The sequence below is a fragment of the Panthera pardus genome, unplaced genomic scaffold (genome assembly GCF_024362965.1).
Source record: "Panthera pardus isolate Hobbes unplaced genomic scaffold, ASM2436296v1 HiC_scaffold_12, whole genome shotgun sequence".
In the NCBI taxonomy this organism is placed as follows: domain Eukaryota; kingdom Metazoa; phylum Chordata; class Mammalia; order Carnivora; family Felidae; genus Panthera; species Panthera pardus.
The window spans coordinates 72,087,861-72,099,472 of NW_026526677.1; the positions used below are offsets into that span (position 1 = coordinate 72,087,861).

An 11,612-nucleotide genomic window follows, 5' to 3' on the forward strand; every position below is an offset into this window, starting at 1 on the left:
CTTGGATTTAAGTTTGTTTTTTTTTTAAGGATGATTAGTTATAATAACATTGCAGTAAGGAGATACTTCTAGTAAAAGGTAAAGGGAGCTCTAAGGAATATAAGCGTAGCAGACACAAGGAGCAGTCACTGTCTCTAGGGCTTAGATGGAGCAGCTAATGAACTTCCCCCACCCCATGGGCCTTACCGAATAGCAGAGAAGTCACTGTGGTGCTGTGCTCACAGACCTTGTGAAACTCCTCAGAAATTTGCACTCTAGGCTACTGTGGGAATTGTGATTGTGGGGAATTGTCTTGCCAGAGGCACTGCACTAGCAAACCAGCCATGGGCGGTTTTAAAAGAAGCTCCTGACTACTGTTCTGGTCGCCATGAACAGCAAGAAGCAAGTGCCAGAGGAGCAGCAGCCTGGACCACAGGACGGGGCACCACAGGACGGCAGCACTCGTGAAGCCTTGTATGCTCTATGAGCCACGCGCTGAAGTCCTTTGCAGGCAGAGACCTGCCAGGTGAGCACATGGGAACCAGGAAGGAAAGCCCCTTCCTGCAAGGTCTCTACAATGCCTACTACTGACAAAGTTTAACATCATGTCTCTCAGAAAAGAAAAAAAAATTTTTAAAGGATCCAGATATCTTTACAAAGAGCGGGCAATGAAGAGTAAGTTTGCAGCAGAGAAGCAATAAATTGGGTAGCTGACACATAATAGAATGTATTTATTCATTTTCCTGCTGGTGGGAGTTTGGAATGTTTTCTGTCTTTTGTTCCTACAAACATGTCTCCCAATGCAAATATACAAGAAATATCTTTTCGGGCAGCATCTATCCTAAATGAAATGTCTGGGTTGTAAAATATGTACATCTTTAATTTTACTGTGAAACTGTTACAAAGTGGTTTTATTCTCCTATATTCCCAATGGCAAAGTGATCATATTATATAAGAGAATAGAAATAAGAAAGAATGGCAGGTTAGAGAAATACAAAGAATTTAGTGTTTCTAGAAATGGAGTGTGTCTATACATTTAGCATCAGATCATGTAAGGCTTGGGAAGGTACACTAAGGAGTGTTACTATTTTCCTGTATAAAAAGCCATGTAGTGGAGCACCTGGGTGACTCACTTGAGCATCCAACTTTGGCTTAGGTCATCATCTCACAGTTCGTGAGTTCAAGCCCCACATCAGGCTCGCTGCTGTCAGCTCAGAGCCTGCCTCAGATCCTCTGTCCCCTTCTCTCTGCCCCGCCCCTGCTTGCACTTTCTTAAAAATAAATAAAGCATAAAAAAAAAAAAAAAAGCCATGTAGTAAAGTTAAGCAGGGGAGAGCAGGTAAGATTTACATTTTTAGAAGAATTCTGGCCTAGGCATACATGGATTGGAAGGGCATTAACACAGCAAGGTATCACAACCTGAATTTTTTCTCATTACACCTATGCCATGTAGAGCTTCACCCTCAGAAAAGACAAGACTTCCCTCTTATTCTTCACATTTCATCTCTTCTGCAAAGACTTCCGGCATGTTCGCCCATTCCCTGCTATGTTTACCTCTACCAGTCATTAGGGACAAGTCTTGATCATTACTGTAGCTCTGGTCCCTCTATAACAGAATGCAGTCTGTAGCAACCACTCCTTTGTGAATAGTCAGTAGCGTGCATAGGAAGTTATGTCTGGGAGATGATGTGTTTGGCAAATGGTGGGGCTGGAAAGTGGTGTGCTTGGCACTAGGATTTCAGCAATCCCTTGTAATGGGATCTGCCTGAACATGCCTACTAAAGCTTTTATTGATGTCAGTGATACACAGTCAGACCATACTGTAGGTGATGCCTGGGCCCTGGAACAAGGTGAACAACACCATTCTAAAATATGAATAAAACCCACATAGTGCTGAAAATTATGTGAATTTTCAGTTAAGTTGTAAGCATGCAATAAACATCCCCCCAAAACTTTGTGCAATTGCATGGTTTAATAATGTATTTTGGCAACACATTATTGTTAATTGTCATTTACTGGAGGTTGTACAGGGACAGAAACACAGCTTTGGGAGACAGATTGCTGGGTTCAAATGCTGCTTCTTTTACTTGGAATATGACTATGGGAAAATTATTAAAACTCTCTTAAGTTTCTTAATCTATGAAATGGGTATTAAACAATATTTCATAGGGTTGCTGTAAGTATTAAAAGAGCTGGTACATACAAAGCACTTAGAACAGTGCCCAGCATATAATTAGTAATCAAAACATGTTTAATATTGTCATTGGAATGGTATTTCTTGCTTAATAATTTTTTTTAATACTTATTTATTTTTGAGACAGAGAGAGACAGAGCATGAACAGGGGAGGGCCAGAGAGAGAGGGAGACACAGAATCCGAAACAGGCTCCAGGCTCTGAGCTGTCAGCAGAGAGCCTGACGTGGGGCTCGAACTCACGGACCGTGAGATCATGACCTGAGCTGAAGTCGGACACTCAACCGACTGAGCCACCCAGGCGCCCCAATAATTTTTTTAATTAATTTATTTTTGAGAGAGAGAGAGGGACACAGGGCATGAACAGCGGAGAGGCAGAGAGAGAGGAGACACAGAAGTCAAAGCAGGCTCCAGGCTCTGAGCTGTCAGCACAGAGCCCCGATGCAGGGCTTGAACCCACGAACAGTATGAGATCATGACCTGAGCCAAAGTCAGACACTCAACTGACTGGGTGCTCCGAGTATCTCTTAATATGGTAATAAGCATCACTTTTTTTTTTGTTCTCTCTTCAGCATGATGATACAGTTGAATTAGAAGATACCTACTCTAATTTCCAACACTAAAATTCTGAATTATTGTTTATTCTTTTATATGCCTCTTATAATTTGCTTATTGTTTATTTCTACCTACTATAGTTGTAAGATGTGTTTCACCAAATTGCAGTTATATATTTCTTGTTGAGTGTGATTTAAAAATGAGGTGAGGGGCGCCTGGGTGACTCAGTTGGTTAAGCATCCGACCCTTGATCTCAGCTCAGGTCTTTCTTTCTTTCTTTCATATTTATTTATTTTTGAGAGAAAGAGAGAGAGAATGAGCAGGGGAGGGGCAGAGAGGGGAGACACAGAATCCGAAGCAGGCTCCAGGCTCTGAGCTGTCAACACAGAGCCCGATGCAGGGCTCGAACCCATGAAATGTGAGATCATGACCTGAGCCGAAGTCGGATGCTTAACTGACTGAGCCACCCAGGCACCCCTCAGCTCAGGTCTTGATCTCACAGTCGTGAATTCACGCTGGGTGTCAAGCCTGCTTAAGAAAAGTGTTTTTTAAAATAATAATAATAATAATTAAAATAAATAAATAAATATGAGGTGAATTAACTAACTTCGTGAAAAGAAAATACACCAAATAAGTTTTACATTGATCTGGATTTTAATAATGAGAAAGTAAAATCATTTACTAAATTATACTGGCATGAAAGGATAAAGATGCTATTTATATTTTGGATAGCAACTTCATGATTATACTAAGGCCAAATTTCACTGGTTTATAAAATTGGAAAGACAATGCATGAACTTTAAAGATGAACTGTGTTTTTATGTACTTCCTCAGTGAAGACCTTTCTTTCTCATTAATCTCCTGGGACAATCTCAGAACCATAATGGATTCCACAGTGCTGAAGGCAGTGCTGCTACTGGCTGTCTGCTGTGCAGAGAAGAAAGGTGTATGTGTAAGGAGGCATAGAGCGGTTTCACAGCGCAAAAGTCAAGTACCAAATTGGAATCATATATATAGAAAAGTAAGTCAATATGTCTACTAACGTTACTTTTTTAGTCTCAGGGATAGTACTGTATATCTCCATCTTACTGTCATGGGTTATATTGATCTAAGGGTTAATGCCTTATACAATCGTCTGATAGGGAAGTTTATAAAACGTATACACTTTGGAAAACCGGAAAGGTTATTAAAATGTCTAAAAGACATGGAATGCCATCTCTGATTATTAGGGCCTATTACCGTGATTTCTCACATTTCAATTCCTACACGATCCACTACATTTACTTGAGTAAATCAAAGCCTTCTGGGCATTTCAATAAATAATTTGGGGCTAACTGGGCGCTTGGGTGGCTCAGTTGTTTAACCTTCTGACTTCGGCTTAGGTCATGATCTCGCAGTTCACTAGCTCGAGCCCCACGTCAGTCTCTGTGCTGACAGCTCCGAGCCTGGAGCCTCCTTCGGATTCTGTGTCTCCCTCTCTCTCTGCCCCTCCCCCCACTCATGCTCTGTCTCTCCCTCTCTAAAAAATAAATAAACATTAAAAAAAATAATTTGGAGCTATTAATAAATCAAATTCAATGCCAAGTAGTAAAATTTTCAAGTAATTTAAATTTCATTTGTATTCAATCGAAAAATGTATTTTAATCAAATAATTTAAATTCAGTTCAATTTATATTCAATCCAAAATATACTTGAATGCTAAAATAAATTGAGATGAAGGAAGCAGTGAAATATGGAGAATACAACCATAAAATCAGAATAAAAGGGTGTGATTTAATATCTAGATGGATTGGGACCTACTAAACCTAAAAATTGGGGAAAAAATCTCAAAGTAAATGATGTAAACCACATGTAAACAGCATCCTGGGAAAAATATTTGCAATGAATATAACAAAGTGTTACCATAACTAGCTTAAAGGTTCTTTTAAATCAATAATTTCAGTATTAATAATTAATCTCCACTTTTTTCCCTGAGGACGTATGTATGTATGTATGTGTGTGTGTTTACATTAAGAGGAAAAGGAAATAAAAGAATAAGGATAAGAACATAAATCCAAGGCACAAAGTAGTGGGAATATGCATACCTAAACAGCAGAAGTCTTAACCTCTACCCTTCTTAAAGGTCAGCCACAACTTTAAGATAAACATAAATCTATTGCTCAGGAGAAGGAAACAGAGAGGTCAATAAAATGGCAAGTTTACATGGAGTCAAGAGGATTACTGAACAAGAATAAATTAGGAGAACTTGAGGAGGAGGTCACATAAAAAGTTAATCTGTATAATACATTGGCCAGAGTTGAAAGGACCCCTATTCTAGCAGATAAACCTCTCAACAGATGCATTTCATCAAAAATTCTTTGAGTCTTTGGGCATCTGGTTGGATCAGTCAGTTAAGCGTCTGACTTCGGCTCAGGTCATAATCTCATGGTTTGTGAGTTTAAGCCCACAGCTGACAGCTGTGACAGCTTAGAACCTGAAGAACAGCTCAGACAGCTTAGAACAGCGCTGACAGCTCAGAACCAGAAGCCTGCTTTTGATTCTGTCTCCCTCTCTCTGCCCCTCCCTCACTTGTGTGCTCTCCCTCTCTCTTTCTCTCTCTCTCAAAAATAAATAAACTTAAAAAAAATGCTTTGAGTCTTTCTTGTTTTTCATAGTAATAGTTGTAAATAATGCTTCACAACAGTTCATTAACCCCTTACAAACTTATGATCTATAAATTTGTTTTGCTCAGTGATTTGGGAATTTGTCTAAAGCACTACAACTAATTTGTACATCAGAATACTGATCCAGTGATCTGCAGCCTTTTTTACGATTCTATACCTATAACTCAGTCCCCATAGGTGGTTCTGCTGTTGAGGAGCAAAGTTACCTTCAAAGTTATTCAAACTGTTTTTTGGTTTGTGAACATATTTTTAACTTTAAAAAAGCTCACAAACAGCAAAAAAGTAGTTCTTTATAATAAAACATATATATACCAAATGCATATAAAGCTTTCTAATCTAAAGGACATATTTTTGACGGAACTCACGGCTTTTTATTTGTATCAGAGAATATTTATTTTTAATTGCCTTTTAGGAAAAGCATCCAACAAATTAAAAAAAAAAAAAAAAAGGATTCAGGGAGCCTGGTTCGCTCAGTTAAGCATTCACTTTGGCTCATGGTTCCTGAACTCCCCCATTGGGCTTTCTGCTGTCAGCACAGAGCCCATTTCAGATCCTATCTCCCTCTCTTCCCCCTACCCCTGCTTCATGCTCTCTCTCTCAAAAATGAATAAACATTAAAAAAAAAAAAAAGAAGATGATCAGCATAGAGGATTCTGCTGGACCACAGAGGATGTTTAGGGCAGTGAGGCTACTCTGTATGAAACCATAATGATGAATACATTTTATTATAAATGGTCCAAATCCATAGGATGTACAGTACCAAGAGTGAATTCCTGGGTAAACTATGGACTCTGGGTGACAAGGATATGTCATTGTAAGTTCATCAATTGTAACAAATGCACTGCTCTGGTGAGGGATGTTGATAATGAGGGAGGTTATGCATGTATAGGGGCAGGGAGTATATGGAAAATCTCTGCACCTTCCCCTCAATTTTGCTGTGAACCTTAATTTGCTCTAAAGAGTAAAGTTTATTTAAAAAAAAATATTCATGCAAGAATCCTATTGTAGTTAATAGATTTTAGGTTTAGAATGGTCACTGAAAAGCATATGTGAAGTCTGAAAAGCACATGTGAAGTCACCTTATGTGGGCTTGAAAATATAAAATCAAATAACGACATCAGACAAACTGATCTAATTATCTACCACCAGCTGGTATTTGTTGATGTTTCCTTAATAGATTAGGTGATTATGTAAATCCAGGCAGAAGAACTTGAACTTGTGTTTACAGTTACAATAACCTAATCTTCTATTAAGAGTGTAACACAACATCTTAAGTGTCTAGTCTTTGAAAATTCCACAAAAAATCTGAACAATTAAATTCAGACTGCCACATTATCCAGAAAATAAAGACCCTCACTAATGCTCATTAGGATGCCAAATTACAGTTACCAGTGAGTTCTGTCTTATAAAGCAACCAGCCTGGCTAATCGACTTTTCCTCTAAAATTACCATCATGAGAACATTTATAATGCTTATCTTATGTTCTTGTTAAATGGAGCACCTGGGTGGCTCAGTCAGTTAGGCAGACTCTTGATCTTGGCTCAGGTCATGACCCCATAGTTATGAGATCAAACCTGGAGTAGGGCTCTGTGCTGATAGCATGGATCCTGCTTGGTATTCTCTCTCTCCCTCTCTCTGTCTGCCCCTCCCTCACTCACATGCACTCTCTCTCTCTCTCTCTCAAAATATATAAATAAATATTTTTAAAAATCAAGAATAAGGAGGCGAACATATAAATTCCTTAGATGTAAATAAGACAATAAGAGGATTTTATGAACAATATTATGCCTATGCACTTGACAATTCAGATGATATTAACAAACGCCATGAAAAATATATCTTATAGAAGCTAGCAAAAGAAGAAATAAAAAATCTGAGTGGTATGATTTACATTAAAGATATTAAACTTATCGTTTAAAAAAAAAACTTCTCACAAAGAAAACTCCAGTGATCTCTTTCAGTGAAATCTTTCAAACATTTAAGAAAGAAATAACACAAACTTCAGCAAAGTATTCTGGAGAAGTAAAGAAAACTAATACTTCCCAACCCATAACTTTGATATCTAATTCTGCCAAGAGTATTACAAGAATTGAAAATTATAGCACAGACTCTAATATATATATTAGAGTATATATATATATGTATATATATATATGTATGTACATGTGTATATACATACATATATATATATATATATAAAATCATTCTTATAGATGCAGGAAAAAAAGCATTTGATATAACTCAAAGCCTATTCACAATTTTTCAGTAATTATTAACAAAAAGTGAAATTTCATAGTGAAATTTCATAGATTTTCTAGAGAAATTTATGACAAATAATATATTTAATGAAGAATTTGAACGTTTTCCACGTAAGAATAGGAATGAAATAAGAATGTCTGCTATTTCCACTTCCCAACACTATTATAGATGCCTTATTCAAAGCAATTAGACAAGAAAAAGAAATCACACTCCTTCAAGCAGTGAGCCTGACTTTATTTAAGATTTGGTAACCCAGGAAGCTGCAGTGCACTTATTTTATTTTATTTTTTCTCATTTTATTTTTTAGAGAGAGAGGGATAGAGTATGAGTGGGGGCGGGGCAGAGAGTGAGAGAGACACAGAATCCAAAGCAGGCTCCAGGTTCAGAGCTATCAGCACAGAGCCTGACGTGGGGCTCGAACCCATGAACTACGAGACCACAACCTGAGCCCAAGTAGGACGCTTAACCCGCTGAGACACCCAAGAGCCCCTGAGACCCACTTCTAATGGCTCTTGTAGCTGCTGCATTTGGGTTCTTGCTATGCAGCATTATGGATAATGCCAGTCTGATTGATAACCTGGCTTTATGGTCTGAGTTTGTCCTAAATTTTTCTGGCCAAAAGTTGTTCATATTCGTTGGAGAGCAGATGATCAGGCTAATTTGGGCTGTTTTTCCTATTGAAGTGTTTACATCTATTTCTAATTGCCCAAGTAGTACTGACAGCAGTTTTATAAGCTTTTGACCACCTTCTGGTAAAAAGACTCACCAACTATTCCCTCCAACCACACTGATGTCAACCTGCAATTCATTAGTGTTTAGTAGGAGCAGAGTTGAATGGCATCACCCGTGATTTTGAGGTGCAAAAATTTGGTGGAAGCCAGGCATTGGTTGTATTACAATCCATGGTGTCGCCCAGATGGGTGTGTTGCTGCCTGTGTCCCGGCTTCTCACAGTATCTGCCCCATGTGAGGTGAATGAAATGAAAGTCCTTTTTAACCTTGTCAGTGCAAACTATCCTTCATGGGAATCTCTAAGCATAATAAATTATCCAATGCACTTTTGAAATTATTTTTTGATCCACTTTTTATTTCCAAAAAGGCCTGATATCTGTGATATTAGCATTTCCTTAGCCTAACAGAAGATACAATTTTTCAACTATACACTCTCAGATTTATGTTCATATTAGGTTTCTATCAAGCTAAGCCCATAAACCTTGGTGAATCCACATCTGTCAAATGTTCAAGAATTAGTCCATGATAGGAATAGATTTCTTCTAGTTTTTGGCAGGCTCATTGTTGGCTGCAGTAGGGAACTTAAGCCTTTTTAATCAATGTTTTTGTTTTGCAGGGGGCTCTTCCCACAGAAAGTTGAGGGGGAAAGGATGTCAGGAGTCAGTCAACTGCTCTTTGTTTTCTTCTCCAGTTGTACACAGCATATTTCTCTTTCTTTTTTTTTATTAAATTTTTTAATGTCTATTTATTTTTGAGAGAGAGGGAGACAGAGTGTGAGTGGGGGAGGGGCAGAGAGAGAGGGAGACACAGAATCTGAAGCAGGCTCCAGGTTCTGAGCTGTCAGCACAGAGCCTGATGTGGGGCTTGAGCTAGTGAACCATGAGATCATGACCTGAACCGAAGTCAGAAGCTTAACCGACTGAGCCATCCAGGAGCCCCAGATTTCTCTTTCTTATTTGAGACGTTATGGATTTCTTATTTCTCTATATATGCATTCATCTTCCCTACTAATTTATAATCTCTGATTCTAGGAGTTTTGTCTAACTTACCTTTGAAAACTAGGTAACTTCCCCCTTTGGGGGAAGGGATTGAGAGGTTGTTATGGTACTCAGTAAAACGTACTCAGGATAGCAACTGCTTAATTACTATATTTATTATTTGAGGTAGGGATGAGATCACAGAGTGTGGTCTACAGGACTTTTATATGCTGTGTAAAGTGATCACAAATCCAGGAAATAATGGTGCAAACAAATGTTGGACAAATCCCTGTAAGGGAGCACACCATTTAGCAACACTATAAGGGGGTTTCCTGCACACATAACCATTTAATTTTTATTGAAAGATGAGAATACTAGAAAATCCTTCCTCTCTATGCTTCTGTAGAGGGTATGCAACCTGTTAAGAAATGTTTGAGGCAATTTTCCCAAAATTAAAATTTCTGGAAAAGTCCTCATGTACATATCTATATATACCTTTATATATATATATATATATATATATATATATATATATATATAGTATTTACTATTTCCTTTCCTTAATCTCCTTAGAATACATTTGACTAGCATAATTGCTAGTCAAATAATGCTTCTGAAGCTTATATTAATTTACAATCCTATGCATTCAGTAGTTACTTTACCTTTTTTTAGTATACACTAGCTTTTATGTTTGGTTTCAACTTGATAATTTTTATTTTATTTTATTTTATATTATTATATATTTTTTTATTTTAAGTTTATTTATTTATTTTGTGAGAAAGAGAGAGAGCAAGGGAGAGGCAGAGAGAGAGAGAGAACAAGAATCCCAAGTAGGCTCTGCACTGTGAGCAGATGTCTAGCCCGATGCGGGGCTCAAAACTACAAACCACAATACGATGATCTGAGCCAAAATCAAGAGTTAGATGCTTAACCAATTGAGCCACCAAGGTGCCCCACAATTTGATAATGAAAAAAAATAATAATGTTTATTTATTTTTGAGAGAGAGAGGGAGACACAGAATCTGAAGCTGTCTCCAGTGCTCACTTCGACAGCGCATATACTAAAACTGGAACGATACAGAGAAGATTAGCATGGCCCCTGTGCAAGGATGACACGCAAATTCGTGAAGCGTTCCATATTTTTCAGAAAGTGAATTTAGAATAATAGTCATGAAATTAATCGCTGGGCTTGAAAACAGTATAAAGGACAGCAGAGAATCTATTGCTACAGAGATGAAGGGACTAAGGAACAACCAGGAGGAGCTGAAGCTGGCTCCAGACTCAGAGCGGTCAGCACAGAGCCCGACATGGGGCGCGAACTCACAAACTGTGAGATCATGACCTGAGCCAAAGTCAGACACTTAAGCGACTGAGCCACCCAGCTGCCCCAAATAATTTTTTTGCTTTCTTTTTAAAACTTTATTTAACATAACTATGCTTACAGAATACATTCATATTGGTTAATAGAATGCAATTTAACTTATCCTACACAATTTGGTCCAAAAACTTGGTACACAGTTTAAATGTTAAAAAAAAAAAATTACAATCTGGTTTATTTTTCATCTATTACAAATGTATATAAAAGATACTCCCATCAAAATTTCTAAAAGGTGATTTTTTTTTTATTTTTAAAAAAAATTTTTTTTAATGTTTATTTATTTTTGACAGAGAGAGAGAGAGCATGAGCGGGGGAGGGGTAGAGAGAGAGGAGACACAGAATCAGAAGCAGGCTCCAGGCTCTGAGCTGTCAGCACAGAGCCCAACACGGGACTCGAACCCACAGACTGAGATCATGACCTGAGCTGAAGCCGGATGCCCAACCGACTGAGCCACCCAGGCACCCCTTCTAAAAGGTGATTTTTATTTAAACTTTCACTTTCAAAAATTCCTAGTAAGGTTAGATTATTTTCATGTTTATAAAAATAAGGCCTAAACTCCCACGCATTAGATAACTTAGTGAGACAACCTATAGGCAAGCATTGGTGATTTGTTAAGCTGTGATAGGTGTCAACAAAACAGAGGCAGAATGGCACCTCTGTTAAAAATAATTTCCACAGCATGCACAGCATGATGACTATAGTTAACAATACTGTACTGCATATTTGTAAATTGGGAAGAGAGGTCTTAAAAGTTCTCATCATGAGACAAAAATTATGTAACTATGTATTGTGATGGATGTTAACAAGACTTATCGTGATCATTTTGCAATATATAAAAATACCAGATCATGTTGTAACACTTGAAACTAATATAATG

At 37.8% G+C, this 11,612-nt stretch overlaps 1 non-coding gene across 1 annotated transcript; it reads left to right on the forward strand.

Moving 5' to 3' along the window:
- The first annotated feature begins 10,393 nt into the window (after positions 1-10,393).
- Positions 10,394-10,500, forward strand: LOC128776379 (U6 spliceosomal RNA). The gene has a single exon (XR_008421442.1). It is a non-coding gene; the product is annotated as a U6 spliceosomal RNA (small nuclear RNA).
- The last annotated feature ends 1,112 nt before the right edge of the window (positions 10,501-11,612 follow it).